This window comes from Micrasema longulum, unplaced genomic scaffold (assembly GCF_059751315.1).
Source record: "Micrasema longulum isolate JH-2025_06_02 unplaced genomic scaffold, ASM5975131v1 h1tg000353l, whole genome shotgun sequence".
Lineage (NCBI taxonomy): Eukaryota > Metazoa > Arthropoda > Insecta > Trichoptera > Brachycentridae > Micrasema > Micrasema longulum.
Genome location: NW_028277555.1, coordinates 55233 through 70913, shown reverse-complemented (window position 1 = coordinate 70913; position 15681 = coordinate 55233). Strand labels below are relative to the sequence as shown.

The 15681-nt window shown below is 32.2% G+C and overlaps 1 long non-coding RNA gene across 1 annotated transcript in view; it reads right to left on the bottom strand.

The window, feature by feature from the left end:
• LOC148282253 (uncharacterized) overlaps nucleotides 1-15681 on the bottom strand; it is a 245243-nt gene that overhangs the window by 187806 nt on the left and 41756 nt on the right. The window contains exon 2 of the long non-coding RNA XR_015822139.1: nucleotides 4737-4792. This is a non-coding gene — a long non-coding RNA (uncharacterized LOC148282253). The remainder of the gene's footprint in view (nucleotides 1-4736; nucleotides 4793-15681) is intronic.

Below are 15681 nucleotides of genomic sequence, written 5' to 3'. Positions count from 1 at the left end.
TATCCATACCGAATTGCATAAACATTCCAACCAGTAATTTCAACCTCTCGATTTACTTAACGATTTCAAGAAAATATTTGCTATGCTGATATTATGTTAAAAGAGAATCCGTCTGTAATGACTAAAACACACATACAAAATTTGAAGTATACAAGAAGTCTCATTCATCGGTGAACTGCGCTATGATCAAAACAAAATTGCAGTAATTAAATTTACTATGCGCAAATAACAAATGCGTTTGAAAACAATTGATTCTGGTTCTGAATAGATAATTATTTTGATACAAACCGCGGTATTCATTTAACATTACATTATTAATTTGTATCGCTTTACTGTGAAGTACAAAAAGATTCAAATAATTGGGAGCAGGAAATGCGATTAAGTTGTTAAAACGATGAAATGTTCGTGTATTCGCAGATTATTATTTTCATTAAAATTCATATCTGGTTTATTCAAAAGTTATCAACATCCAAATAGAATATGAAATATGTTCACGAACATGTATGTTTATTTAACGAATGGCAAATGAAGAGTACACGGTACAAATGGGCTCAGAAGAGGATATGCGGGTGTGACAATTTTGATGAACAGGTATTCCAACATTGTTTTTGTCATTCTCTCGCAAATGCCTCACCAATACTCTGCAAAAAAGACAGCTGCACGTTAAACGGATTATTTCTAACTAAAATCGACGTTTTGTTGACCCGTTATCCGCACCCCAAAACTGAAACGATTTTGTTTTTTTTTTTAAAGAAAAAGTATCAGAACGAAATTCTCTGAATCGTTACCTTTTAAGTTTTTAAAAAATAGTTACGATATTTGTGTACCGTACATCCGAAGACAGCCGATAAAACTAGGCACTTTTAAGGGATTTTGATGGATCAGGTCTCAAAATAAATAATTTATCAAAAAAAACAAAACAACAGGGATACGCCAATAGAAATATCTAAAGTGTGTAAAAAAATCAATGCTTTAGTGCCTAGTGCCATAATCCACGGAGAAAATACGGGAATACGTTTGCATGACCACTGGAGACCATTTAAATGCTTCTCTTAATTCGGATTGAGGTCACTCCTCTACATTGCCTCTACTCAATATAACCTCCTGCCTATTCACCTCAAATCAAGTTCTTACCAGTCTACGAAAGGAAATCAAATCGGCGGCCTCCGTGGTGTAGTGGTCAAGACGCTTGACTCACGCACGGAAGGTTCCGGGTTCGATTCCCGGTGAGAACACAAAAATTAAAATGTGGTTTTTCTCAAGCCTGGGTGCTCTGTGATGTAATTCACCACTGTAATTAGGCCTCCTGGCCTGTTGTGGTGCAAAAAAAAAAAAAAAAAAAAACACTAAAAAATCATTTAGTTAAATTAGTTCTCGATAACTCTTGACCTACGTAAGTTAATGTTAAATAAAACATTATAATTTGTTTTTAAAAAGGTCTCCGAGATATGTCCATTTTTGTTTTAATTATGTTTAACTAAAAGTATTTTTATCTGATCATCTTTAATTGTATCTATTTCAGAATGAGTTTGCTAACTAATGGGAATACAATTATGTTTTGAACATTTTTGTATTTTGAAATAAATTAAAAAAAAAAAAAAAAATCACTGAACTTCTTCGTTAAGTCAATCAATAGTAAAATTACAATTTAAAAGTCGTTAAGCAGAGTTTAATAGATTGAGATATTTAATCGCTTAATAATTATGGCTTTTTTAAAGAATTCACAAATTAAAATTGAAAAAACGTTAAGAAAAAGCTAATTACATGATCAAATTAAGTTTGTGTAAATCGTTTTGCTTTGATTTAACATGGCTTTTCAGAAAAGGACAAAAAGGTCGAAAGATCTCCAGAAATTCTGTCACAATATGTCCCAGTAATGGACCCAAAAACCCTAATCTTCGTAGTTCCATAATTCTGTAATTGGGAATCTAACTCACGCCTTGTACACGTCGAGTCATGATCACCAAAACATCGCAACCAACAAGAGTATTATTTTACTGGAGAATATTTCTTTTTCTCAATAATCTAGGAATCCACTTTGTGAACTACGTTTAGTTTTGAATACATATTTTATTCATGTATATAAAATAAATATTCGAAAAACTAAGAGTTTGAGTTCCGAAATGTATTTTTTGTAATTGAGAGGATGAAGTTTTCTCCCGTAAACTATTGTTTTTGTCGGCTACGATATTTTGGCGATCATGGCTAGATATGTTATTAACTAACTTACATGGATTTCTACCATTTGCGAAATCCTAAAACGCGATTTGACCGCAAAATGCTAATGTAATATTACTACAATGTGGAAGTATAATGCGAAGGAGACAAATGAATATGTTAAATCTTTAAAGTAATAATCTAATAGAGTCCCCCCCCCATCTGGCGAAAAAAGATTTTTTTTGGTTTTTTATTTATTTACATACATGTAGTTTATTACACATTATTTGAGACATGAGTCCCAGCTCCATGGGACTAAAAGTCCTGTGTTGAAATGGGACGAGCAATTAGTTGACACAGCCACATGAGTATATCACCACAAATTCAGGATCAGAAACACAAAAAATAATTGAAAAAAATATATATATATGGCACATCAGTATGGTAAACAGTAAACTCAATTATTCAGAAAATCATCAAGGAGTTTCCTACTCAAATCCCTTCCACTATGGAAAATCCAGTCCTAACTCCTCTCTTGAAAATAATTTTTGGCCTTGAGAGCTTATTACGCTCTTTCAAAATATTGAGCACTCTCAGTGCGACAAATAAGAGATGTCTCTGAGCGAAAGTTGTACGGGTTTTGGCTTTGACATAATTTGTGCTCTGGGAACATCTCGTACTGACATTTTGCTGAGCACTTTCCTGATTGTTCAACCAGAAGTGTGTAAGTGCTTATTTTAGGTACAGTTGTCTCATATCCATAATCTTCATGTATTGGAACAACTGTTTTGACGGGTATGTTGGAGGGCGCCGGAATATTTTTATCAATAATAACTTCTGTGAAATTATGAGAGGCTTTAAAATGGATGTCGCACAATCCCCCCAGATAGCTATCCCATAGGTTGCAGTGAAGTACACACTTCTGAGAGTTTCAATATTCAGAATGTCTCGAAGAGAGCAAAATAGATGGCACAGCTTTCTCAAACTAGAGTTTAGTGACTGGACCTGAGCCTCCCATCGCAAATTCCTAATCCTTAATGATAACACCAGTGTATTTTATGGAATCTACCCGTTGAAGAAATTGGTATGTTTAATCAAATTCCTAGATTAAGCGTATTGCTTGGTAGAGAACGATTTATACAAAATGTCGGATATTAAGTGTAATATTTTCATCGAGCCATCGTTTAACGATGTTTATACCACAGTTTGCTCTCTGAAAACAGAGTTCCAGTCTCCAGCCTCAAATAACAAAACCGCGTCGTCGGCAAACGAAACAATTTTTCCGGCATTATTTATTTCACAGAGACTAAAAATAAGATTGGTCCCAGGACGCTGCCCTGTGGTATTCTATGATTATTCACCACAAAGTTAGCAACAGATTACAGCAATACAAAGGACTAAAGGTTAAACTAAAAACCAAACTATAACCAAACCGAAAATTTGAAACGCTTTTGTTCTATGCAATAGAGCTTAAGGACTTCTCTAGAAAATTATTACTCTGAGGTTAAACCCCATTCTACACTGCATACAAAAATATAACTTATTTCATGACGTATACGAATATGACCCCTTGAAATAGTAAACGTTAAAGACTAGTGAAATAGCGGTTTTTTGTTTTATTATATTTTCAGTAAAAAAGTACTACAATTTGGAGGTAACAATATTAAATCTACTTCCTACATTTAGAATAATATGTAGTTCAAATTTATTTTCTATCATCTCGTCAACGTCGTGATGACATTCGATGGTCTAGATTAGCAGAATTTTGTTTCCGCTTTCTCGTCTGATTGTCCTCTTTATCCATCTTGAAATGACTTATATCCTGCAGCGAGTCGCGTTAGATTTTTAAGGTAAAACTACTAAACTGACAGCTGTCATATTGCCAGGACACGTATAGAGTATTGTCACTTAATAAAACACTTTATTCTCATTCCATGTTAACATCACATTTACAATATTTCTTGACTTAAATATTTACAAAAAGGTTTCGAAAGTAGGTTTAATTTATTTTTTTTAATAATCGAACTTCTGAACAAGCTCTTTCCTGTACCTTTTTCAATATAATTACAAGTTTTTTTTTGTTATACTTACGCACACATACACACGCACCCTCTCCTTCATTCACAAACACACACAAAAATACAAACGTCACATACATATAATTACGTAAACTCTTTTCTTATATATTATGTATTATTGATTTACCGTGGATTCTTTTAATTGACTCTAGTATTGTAAATATATTTCTGCTTATTTTTTATGTAATAGCTGTAAAAATCCCAAATAAAATAAATTAAAAGGGAACTTGTCAACGGACTAGTCTTTTTTTTACATGAAACTAAAATCACAACAACAATTTTCTACAAGTTATTAGTTAGATTAGAGCATTTTTGTTAGATATTGAATGATTACTAAAAGATATGTATTTTTATAATAATCTTACATAAAAATGACAAAATCACCAAAAGTGTGACTTGTGCCCTTTTAATATGGATCGATTCAATTATAGTTAAGCCGATAATTTAGTTCAATGTATTTTGTCCAGAAGTCATATGGAAGTAAAATGTTTTAGTTATTACCTGTTATGATGCACTTGATGACGATGCTAAGTTAACCATAAACTGCAAGGTGTGACCTGCAAAAAAAAATTGTTGTATTTATGTCAGTGTAAAAAATGACGAGCGTTTTGAAAAAATCACAGTAATAAATTGCGTTGGGGGAAGACAAGAAAATTTCTGTTAACCACTAAGCCACACGGTAGGATCACATTTCATGTGTAAGAAGCGAATTCAGAAGTAATATCATTTATCTATTTATTAAAATACAAGGCACGTAGCACCTTTTACTTTACAAAAAATATACATTGGGTAGAAATAAACACTTCGATACAGTAGATAAAAGAAGAAAAAAAAGCGTAAAAAGTTTATATGTACACAGTGATTTCATTCAATGAACACGCTAACATATTGTGTAAAAAATAAAAAATAAATAAAAAAAACATTAAAAGGAATATAAAAATTTAAAAGTCCGAAAAATGTTTTTTAATTAGTACATTTTTTTTTTCTTCGAAGAATTCGATTGTTTTACCATCTGTCAGGTTGTTAAATAACATTACGTGGATATTTTGTCAGTATTGCCAGGATAATCGATTTTTTTACCCGGCTTTCTATTAATAAGCCTCAGTAATGACTTAATTACTAAATGGTTATTTAATGATTTTTTTACGTTTGTCCAATTAAAGTACCTGTTTTTTTATAGTCCAGTCAGTAAAATATTTTTTGTGGTAAAATATAACATAAAATAACACAAAATTACGATCTATACAAACTTGGTTCTACGCGCCTTCTGGTATATTATAATTATATGCGCTATACACTCACTTAGAAGGTTGCAAAAATTCTTACACATTAATGCTAAATGCACCCTTGTACAAGCATTACTATTACCCATTCTAGATTACGCTGATGTTTCCATGACTGATTTAAGCTGTGAGCAACTCGATAAACTTGAACGACTTCAGAATACATGCATAAGGTACATTTTTGGCCTTAGGAAATATGACCACATTTCTGATTATCGTAGGCAACTGAAATGGCTCAAAATTAGACAGCGGAGAGACTATCACTTCCTCTTACTTCTGTTCAATGTACTTCATAGTCCTAACGCTCCTGTATACCTGCAAAATTTCAACGCTTATCAGTTCATGGTTTACCTCTTCGTTCTAATTCTCAAGACACTCTCTTAATACCCATCCACAATTCCTCTTTCTTCTCTAACTCATATAGTGTCCATGCGGCTTGACTGTGGAATCGTCTGCCATCCACCATCAAAGATGTTACTACATTATCTCTGTTCAAATCACGTCTGAAGAAACATCTCCTTTCTCTTCCGTAATCTCTCCTCCTTTCCTTTTTCCTCTTTTTTTCCCCTTTTCCCATTGAGTAATAGTTTTGATTTAAGGTAATTTATAAACAAATACGTTTATTTCTATTTTTATATATATTAAGCTTTTTAATTTTTTTTTCTATTGAATATGTTCTGTGACTTGAATTTTAAAAATAAAACTTTTATTATATTGATTGGTTGGAAGAAATTGCCATTTGGCAATAAGCCCGCCAACATACAAATAACATTATGTACAAAAAGTTAAATAAATAAATAAAAAATACATATTACGAGGCGGACTTGTCTCAACTCGATTTCTTTACTCAGGATTTTAAACTGTGAAGAGCCATCGACTCGAAAGCACTCGATAAGTATATCGGTTATATTTCGCACACAAAACTTTATTCTTAATCCGCCAAGACATATTTCGACAAAGTGAAAGTATTTTGGATTCTCAGATTATTTTTAATTCTGTGTGCTAACACTGACTCCACGGCTATGGTTAAGTTGTCAGTAGTAAATAAATAATCTGCACGGAGTATAGCAATTCTAGGAACATTGAGTGGGAGAGCCGTCTCTCTTATCATTTGTCGGATATTATTCGTACATTTTATAGCGGTCCACCGGCCATGCGTACTATTATTAAGGGTTTGGCTGGCCGCTAAGCCTTACGACCCTCGCATATGGAACTGAATAGAAGGATGTTACCTACTATATTATATAGCCTCGTTGGACATTATGATATATGAAGGTTTATTCAGCATTTGGAATTGACTGCTCTGCTTAGGCCGCTCACCGTTATAAATTATATTAAGGTCAACTTGCATTTAAAACCAATAACTCGAATACAAGGTGAACGCGTTCAGTATAAGGAAACAAATGACTATCTATTATTAAACTAATCGAATGATAGAATAAAAACATTGTATCCAACATCGTTCAAGCTAAAACATGTATTAGAGAGATGGACAAAATGTATTATACATATGATTACTATTATAGTATATTGTTAATTGAATCGGCATTAACTTGTGCGTGTAGCGCCACTAATTTAAAGGATATTAACCACATCAATTTAATCAAGTCACGGTGAAAGGACTGTTAGCAGGTGGGTACTACGTTTGACAATTTCAGAACCAAGGGTTAATAATAGTCATTATAAATTTCGACAATTTTTTTAGAGCCGTTTTCGTGAGTAATCACTTCAAGAACGCTGTATTTTATACTTAAATAAAAAAATAAGGTCTATCTACAGGCCAACTCTTTAATTACTATTTACTAACAGACAAATTTAACAAATCATGTAATACACATAATATTTATTTTTATTTATTAAACTTTTTGTACATAATGTTATTTGTACATTGGCGGGCTTATTGCCAAATACATACCCAGAGACATTAGGCTCCCCTGGACTATACTTAAATTTTAATTTATCAACCATTTTGCACATTCACAAAGACGAGATTTTGGAGGTATTGGCCACTATATGATGGAGTACCACGGAGAATCTCCCATTTCTCAACCCATAAACTGAATAAATAATCTGAAATTCCTCCTGGTAACTAAGTCACGATTCTAGAATGGCCTGGTAATGTGGTAACATCCATCAGACCGTCCTGCATTACTTTCCATTCCTCATTCAAAAAGGGACAATGTCATAACGGCCGTTTGATATATTTCAAAATAGATTAATCTTTTAGAAATATAGAAATTTATGCATTTACAGAGCGTATAAATATTACACAATGTTTAAAGTGATCACTTAACCAAGCCGATGACAGATCATAGCTCTCCTAACAGCTAGACTTTCATATTCTCAAAAGCTTCATCTCTATTGAAAAATATCTAATACTTCAAACCACAGTTCATACAGCAAATAATGGGTCATATTTCATATTCTAATTAGTTTGTAACTCGCATTTAACTTGTGGTGTATTCAAGGAACAGTTTATTATAATATTAATTAAAATAATAATGAACTATTTATGTGTAAATAATTCGGGAGAGTAATAGATTCCTCTCGGGGTTCAATAATGAACACATCATCCCTTAAATTTAATGTTTATTTTCACTAGATCCACAGGCGTTTCCCGCTGCGAGGGTTCAATAAGGAATCTACCTGCGAGAATCTCTCTACCCCTGCGCCCTGGTGAGGACAGAATTAAGGCAGTTTTTTGTAGTGATGCAAAGTATCGATTAGTGAATATAATCGAATAACGATTACAAAAATTATGTTGAAGTTAAAAAATCGATTAGTTGAATAAATATTCCCATTTTGGGCGACTTATTTCATTTGTATTATTTATTAGACGCTACATATTTTCACAAAAAAAACAAGTATTGTTAAGCAATCAAGCCGGGGTCAATATTGTCGGGATGTGAACCGGTGTTAGATCATCCCGGTTACATATTATTTAATTGTAGTTCTTTAGAATTATGTAGCTCGTGAGTATTAAATAATATGCGATTATACGATACACGATAAGTGAGATTTCACTATATTTACAAATGGAAATAATAATTTACAATCAAGGGCTTTGGCGATAAATGAATAAATGAGAGATCGCATTTTTACATTGACATTTCGATTCCTTATCAAAAAATCTTTAATCTTATGTGAAACCATCTTAAAATTTATGACAAGCATTGCTAAGATTAAAACAGTATAGTTGGGTTTATTTTTATGCCTGTACATTGATTTTCAAAACCAATCAATTTTATAAATTTTAATTAAGTCAGTTCACAAATTTTTTTTCTCCATTGTAAGGCAGGATGAAAGCTCTTCAGTTAAAATAACGTATATATTTTACATTAATAGCAAAGTTTAGATTTTACTTTTATTTATTTATTTATTAAATGCACACAATACACAATTTTATAATTTAATTGGCTTATTAATTGACAGTAAAAACAAATACATAATTATTTAATAAAGTAATAATAGTAACACATCTACATGGTAGAATATGTCATTTAATAAACATAAAAAAAAAAAATTCTTTGCTTTGATTAGCAAAAGTAAAATTAAATTATTATTAAATTATCGTTTTATCTACATTTTTTATTAGTATTATTTATTTTTTAAAACAAAATTGAAATGATTACACGTTTTATTCAATATGTACATATCAACTATATATTTTCCTAAATTAATCGGTTTGGGTAGATAGGAAGAAAATGCCTTAAGGCATTCTATGTCCGCCCGCGCCCTTATAAATGTTTTTTTAAATTGCAAATGTATGTATATATGTAAAATGTATGAATTGATAAATAAAATAAATATTTATCGATTAATTTGGTTTATTTATGCCTAACGAACATTTCCATTCTTGGACACAAATTTAAAATACTAGATAGAATAAATAATTGGTACTTTACGAGTTAGTTTATATAAAAGAAGTATTCGATTATCTGTCGATCATTGCTTCACTAGTTCCATCTCACGAGACAAGGGCGCAGTAAGAACACGCCTCTCCACTTTGGAGTATTATTAATGCCTTGGGTCTGTTTCTACCCACCTTTCACTTTTTGTATGACAAGGACTAAGATTAAGTGATTTTGTGATTGAAAGTGAATTTCAAGTCATTTTAATGGATTATGTAACGATTCTATCATTTTTCACAATCTTCTGTTTTTAATTAGGATGGACTAAACATAAATTGTCATATATATTGAATATTTCAATTGATTAAAATATAAAATTGTTTTTTATATTAGTATATGATTATAGGAGTCTAACACACAGTCATAAAAAATATAGTTTCTTTGAAGCATAATTTTCAACTATTTAGATACTCATAGCATTAGAAAAGCAGAAATTCTGAATGAAAGACCATCGTGACAATGTTGTTGATATTTATATTTTTAAAGACATTTCTTGATAAAACTCTAAAGTTAAGGTTAAAATCTGGTAAAACGAACGCAAAATTAGGAAATCATACGATTTGGCCATTTTAAAACGATTTTTTTTAAAATTGCGCAATAAAAATAAAAAATAAAAAAAACATTAATTAGATAAAAATAATATTTTTTAAATGTATTTCTGTTAAAAAATATCCTTAAAAGTTTTATGTAACTATAATATAATTACTTTTAGACCGGTAGATTACGCCATTTCAAATTTAGACTAAACTTAGGTATCTGGGATCTCAATAAAGACTAGGTATTGAACCAGAATTCGTTGTAATCATTTAAAGATAATAAATTGAACATGAAAGTGGCCAAAGCCAAATTTTAATTTTTTGGTTTTGAAAAGAAATAAAAGCATTTTAAATCAAATACATTTTTGTGACATTTTCCTTTATTTCTACTTAAAATTATGCTTTCGGTATTAGTAGCAAAAAAAATATTTTAATTGAAACCTTTTTTAATAGAATTGTATTATCTTTTTTTTTTAAATAAGATAATTCTGGCTGTAATATTCAATTTAAAACAATATCTTTTTGATTTTTTTATGACCTTCAGACCAGCCCTTACCGAAAACGAAAACAATCAATAAAGTTCTTAGGTTAACGTTTTTAATTTTTTTATTTGACCAACTTCTTTATTACTGAAGATACTCAGGATAAAGCGCTCGTTGACCAAATAACACAAAAATAACTTAATTAATTAATTCGTTTGATATTTTTAATCTGCCTTTCGTATTTTTAATTGTTTTCATAACACTAGTAGTATTTTCAACAAATGATTGGTTTTACAATAACTTGTTCGGTACGCTTCTATTGAGACAGGAATTCACGATTTTTATTTACCACTATCCGCGTGGGAGTAGGTGTTTAATAAACAATTTAGAGTACGTGTCCTGACTCGGTCAAACCAAGTCATCGAAAGGATCGAGAGTTTCACATATCTGGGTGTATATGTTACAGAAAATGGCAGCTTTCAAAAAGAACTGGGAGTGCGGCTAGGAATAGCAGGCGCCACATTCAATAGTATGAAGGCTGTCTGGAGATCGGATATTTACTCAGTGAAAACCAAATGCCGCCTATATAACGCCTGCAAAACACCTGTTCTCCTCTACGGATGCAAATCGTGGCAACTCACTAGGGCTCAAAGGAGCAAAATTCTGAGTTTTAAGAAAAGGTGTCTCAGAAGAAAATTGACTTGGTCATGTGCTGCGGATGCCTCCTGAGAACCTTAACCACGCTTGCCTACTTTACGAGGCATCAGGTTCTCGACGTCCTGGACGTTTACTGCTTACTGCTAGTCGGCAATTCATGTCAGAACTACGGGACTCGAACCTGACAGGGAGGACGCATAAGAGATATCAGCCGTAAAATGATCGGATGCTCCTTTTGGACACCATATTTTATGGATATGGAATGATGATGCTGATGAATGTTTCATATGAAAAAGTAACCTTCATTAATTAAACCGGGTTGTGGTCTCGTGGCTAGTGTCGCGGACTCACTGATCAAAGATCCGAGGTTTGATCCCCACCCTAACCGAACCTGATTCACAGGAGGATGCATAGAAGCTGGCAGCCGACAGATATGCTTGGAGGATCTTTATGGACATCATATGCTCCAACTAGTGATCGGACATGGAATAGTAAATAAGAGTTCGTGTATTTTGAAAAAATCAGTTTTGTCGGCAGTCGATTAATTTCTTTACCCTTGACTTTTTAATCTAGAGAATTTGTGGCAGGTAGTCAAACAAGCAGGGCCGACAAATAATTGGTGGAATCCCAAATTTATTAATGGAGAAATAAGATCGCAATAGACATACACTTGCACGTTATTTTACCGTCAATGCGCCATAAAATTATAATGATCTCCCGCTGCATAGTAACATTAATTGTTATTTTAACAAAAACCTTTTCCACTGGCTGATGACTCAAGAGAAACAATTATTAGAAAACCGACTATCGAGATGATTAGATGAGTTTTTATAATAACTATTCTCGACTATCGAGATAATTAGATGACTTTTTATGATAAATATGAAGCAATATTTAGTACATATGTATAAATGTTCGTGTTTGTCTATACTTTTAAAACAATATTCTTAATAACATGCATATAAAAAAATTGCCTTGGAAGAATTGCTAGCAATGAATAACTTATGTAGCGCCATTTTCGTATTATAATACCCAAAGGGCGCCTTGCAAAGTGATTATACAAAGAAATAAATTCAACTTTAACTTTTTTAATTTGTAATTTAAGAAAAACAATGCACTTTGTCACCACATGCTAAGGATTTATTAAAATGATTAAGAGAAAGGGTGGGATTTAAGTTCTTTTCCGAAACATCACTTCAATCTTACAGTTTCGCACCTCTGCTAGGAGAGCATTCCATGCCGTAGGTCCTGCGACCGCAAATGCGCATTCGCCGAATTTAGTGCGCTGTTTTCGTAGAGGAATAATAACTTTTCCTCTCGACTGAAATATTTTTAATATGCGTACCATTATTTTCTAATACACATACTGAATTGTATTAAAATGTAAATTTGTTAATACATTTTTTTATTATTTGAAAAGGAAAAAGGAAAAAAAATATTTACAATATGCTTTTTAATTTTTCTTATTTACTATATATATAACCAACTATATTTATTTTACATATTTTTATACCTTACAAGTAATATTCTATATGTATTTATAATCTGTTTCTGACGCCTAGATACTTTTATTTGTTAATAAGAGAGAACCTAGCGACATTATTTTCACATTTAGGCGTTTGTTTTATTGAAGTGACAGTTATGTCGGAATTCAATTCGACTTCAAAACGTACTTATTTCTCTCTCATATTTTTAATAGGCTTTTAAAAAAAAATGCGCCAACCTCAAAACGATTAAAAATGTTAATAAATCATAATTAAAGGAAAAATTGCCCGGTGGAACTAATTTTTTGACACTTTTAATGCGTAGATAAACGTATCTAGGAGTTCTAGACTCGTCGGTATAAAACGATGTACTTATACCAAAACTAGATAGTGTGGGGTATCGGTACTATACCTTTGTAGTCGGTCGGGAGACTTTTATCTTCAACTATGACGTCATACATACTAAACTATGTCATTTTAGAGCCTAGATACGTGTACGGTGACGTATGCTTCCCCTTGTTTCATATCGATGTACCTATCCAAAACTTGAAGGTGGGAGGTGGATAGTATATCTTTAAAATCGCTAGAGGGAATTTATCTTCAACTATACCGTCAAGGTGAAGGTATGACGTCTTTATCTTCCCATCATAATCGAGGCCCTGATTTCTAATTTTCGAATATAATAAAATCAAATTGGACATTTAATCACTGGAAATCGAACAGAAGAACAGCATATCAAAATATCTTATATATTATATAGGGGCGAACAAACATTGTGGTTTTTTTTTAAGAATTAAAAATACGTATCAGTATAAAAGCACGAGTACTCTTCTGAAATAATAGATAATTAAGACGTTAGAATAAGACGAGGAACCCAACGACCGTGGCTAATAACACAACGTCGGCACAAAGCCGATTTTTTCTCCCGCAAAATGCTGACGTAACATAAAAAAATATCAAAGGTAAGGCGCTTTCAATAGGGTTCCTCCTTATAGATGTGGCCTTACAGGGGCGTAGGATAATTCTTAGGTGCGAATATTCAAAACCTAAGAGTATTATAGAATCGCCCATACAGAGAAAAAACATGATTAGTAACCTCGAAGTTAGCTAAGGATTGCAGCAATACAACGGGCCATTGGTACTTTGGTTAAGAATTGCAAGCGCTAACCGATATCGCCCGTCACACGTTTGCTGTTAAACTAAAAATAAAAATAATACCAAACCAAAAAATGGTAATTAAGGCCTTCTCTTGTGAATTATTTTTGAGTTCAAAACAGTTTTATTATAAAGGTGTATTAACAATAGATATTAAAGTATGATTATATGAAAATGCCTGCAAAATATTTCAAGCAAAGCTGAAAGAAATTTTCTTTATTTAAAAAAATAAAGATATTTCCTGATAAAACATAACTTGTTTTTTTTTATTTAGGGCAAAATGTGATAAAAATCACAAACTGAGTTAAAATAATGTTCTACAATAAATTTCTAACCAAAAAAAGAAAAACGATTTGATATTTTTAAAGCAATAACACAATGTCTTGAGATCCATAAGGAAAAATATGACGCTCACAGGTTTTATGCTTTAGAAACATTATACATACTGTGTTTATTTATGATTACTTACATTTTCCAAATATTAACATTAAGTTGATAAATACAAATAAGTGTCATTTCAAAATATGACTTTTGTAAATAACTGCAGAAAATATGCTAAGTATTTGTGGGCGATAATCATAGCTAAATATAGGCGAAGACGCAAAAAAATGCTACACGAACAATTAAAATTACCGATTTTTTTGGACCATAAGATGCACTTTTTTTCCCTAAAAATTCAACCCAAAATTGAGGTGCATCTTATGGTCCGATGCGTCTCATTGTCCGCAAAATACGGTACATCAAAGCATTTCCTCAATGCAATGATAAGAAAAAGATTAGAAATCCAATGAAAAATTAAATATTCATGTGTATTTGTTCCGTCATTAATTAAAATTTTTTTCATTTTCTTTGATTTCGCCGTGCGCAATTTTTGAATTTGTGTAGAGTGAATCAAATGAATAATTTTACGTTACGTTTTACGTAAAAAAATATTTAAAAATTAGTCTTTGGGTTAGAGATAAACATTGGAGCAGGACGACCGTCCATCGCTTGAAGTATTGTTGTTACATTTACAAAGAACGTGTTTTTGTTAATTGTATAAAATACCCAACTCACGCGTGCTCGCTAGTCTCTGCTGAAGAATAATATTTTCTAAAATAGACAGAATATAAAATTTATTTTTTATAATTCGACTATATCGCTATTGAAAATAAGTCCCAGAATAATTAAAAAGACAAGTCTATTATACTGCCAGTGACGACATACGGACTAGAAACAATGTCTGTGACACAAAAAAGTAGCCAGAAACTAAAATACACTCGATGGTCCATGGAAAGACAGATGCTCGGTGTGTGTCTAAGAGACAGAATAAGGAATGAAAAATAAGGCGCCGAACCAGAGTCGTAGATGTTATGGATCGTACAGCAAAATTAAAATGCAGTAGGCAGGACACTTGGTGAGGCAAAATGATGGCAGGTGGACACCCAGAATAATAAATTGGAGACCATTGGCAAACAAAAGAAGTTTTGAAAGGCCACAAAAAGATGAGTCGATGACGTTGCTTCGATAGCCGGTAAAACATGGATGATAAAAGCGGATGATAGGAAGGAATCGAGACGTTTGGAAGAGGGCTGTATCCAGAAGTAGAGAGACAAGGCTGAAGAAGTAATTTAAAAAATGGATCTGTTTCATAAATAGAGTAAGCATGCAAACATTCGTCAACATCTTCCACACCTCATCTGAGGACTAAATTGCTCGTTGCCGAAGGAGAAAACCTGGCCGAAGGAGCTCTGTAATCTTTAAATAAAATAAGTCGGTATGTACAATTTTCAATACAAACTTTCCACTAATCAATCTACATAATTTAATATGACTACAACATAATATCAATCTTATGATCGCCTCGCAGGTAAAGCACGCTACTGACCCTTTGATATACCTGAGAAGGTACACGAACAAGTATACGAATAGCAGGTGTTCTGGTTAATTAAGTTTTCA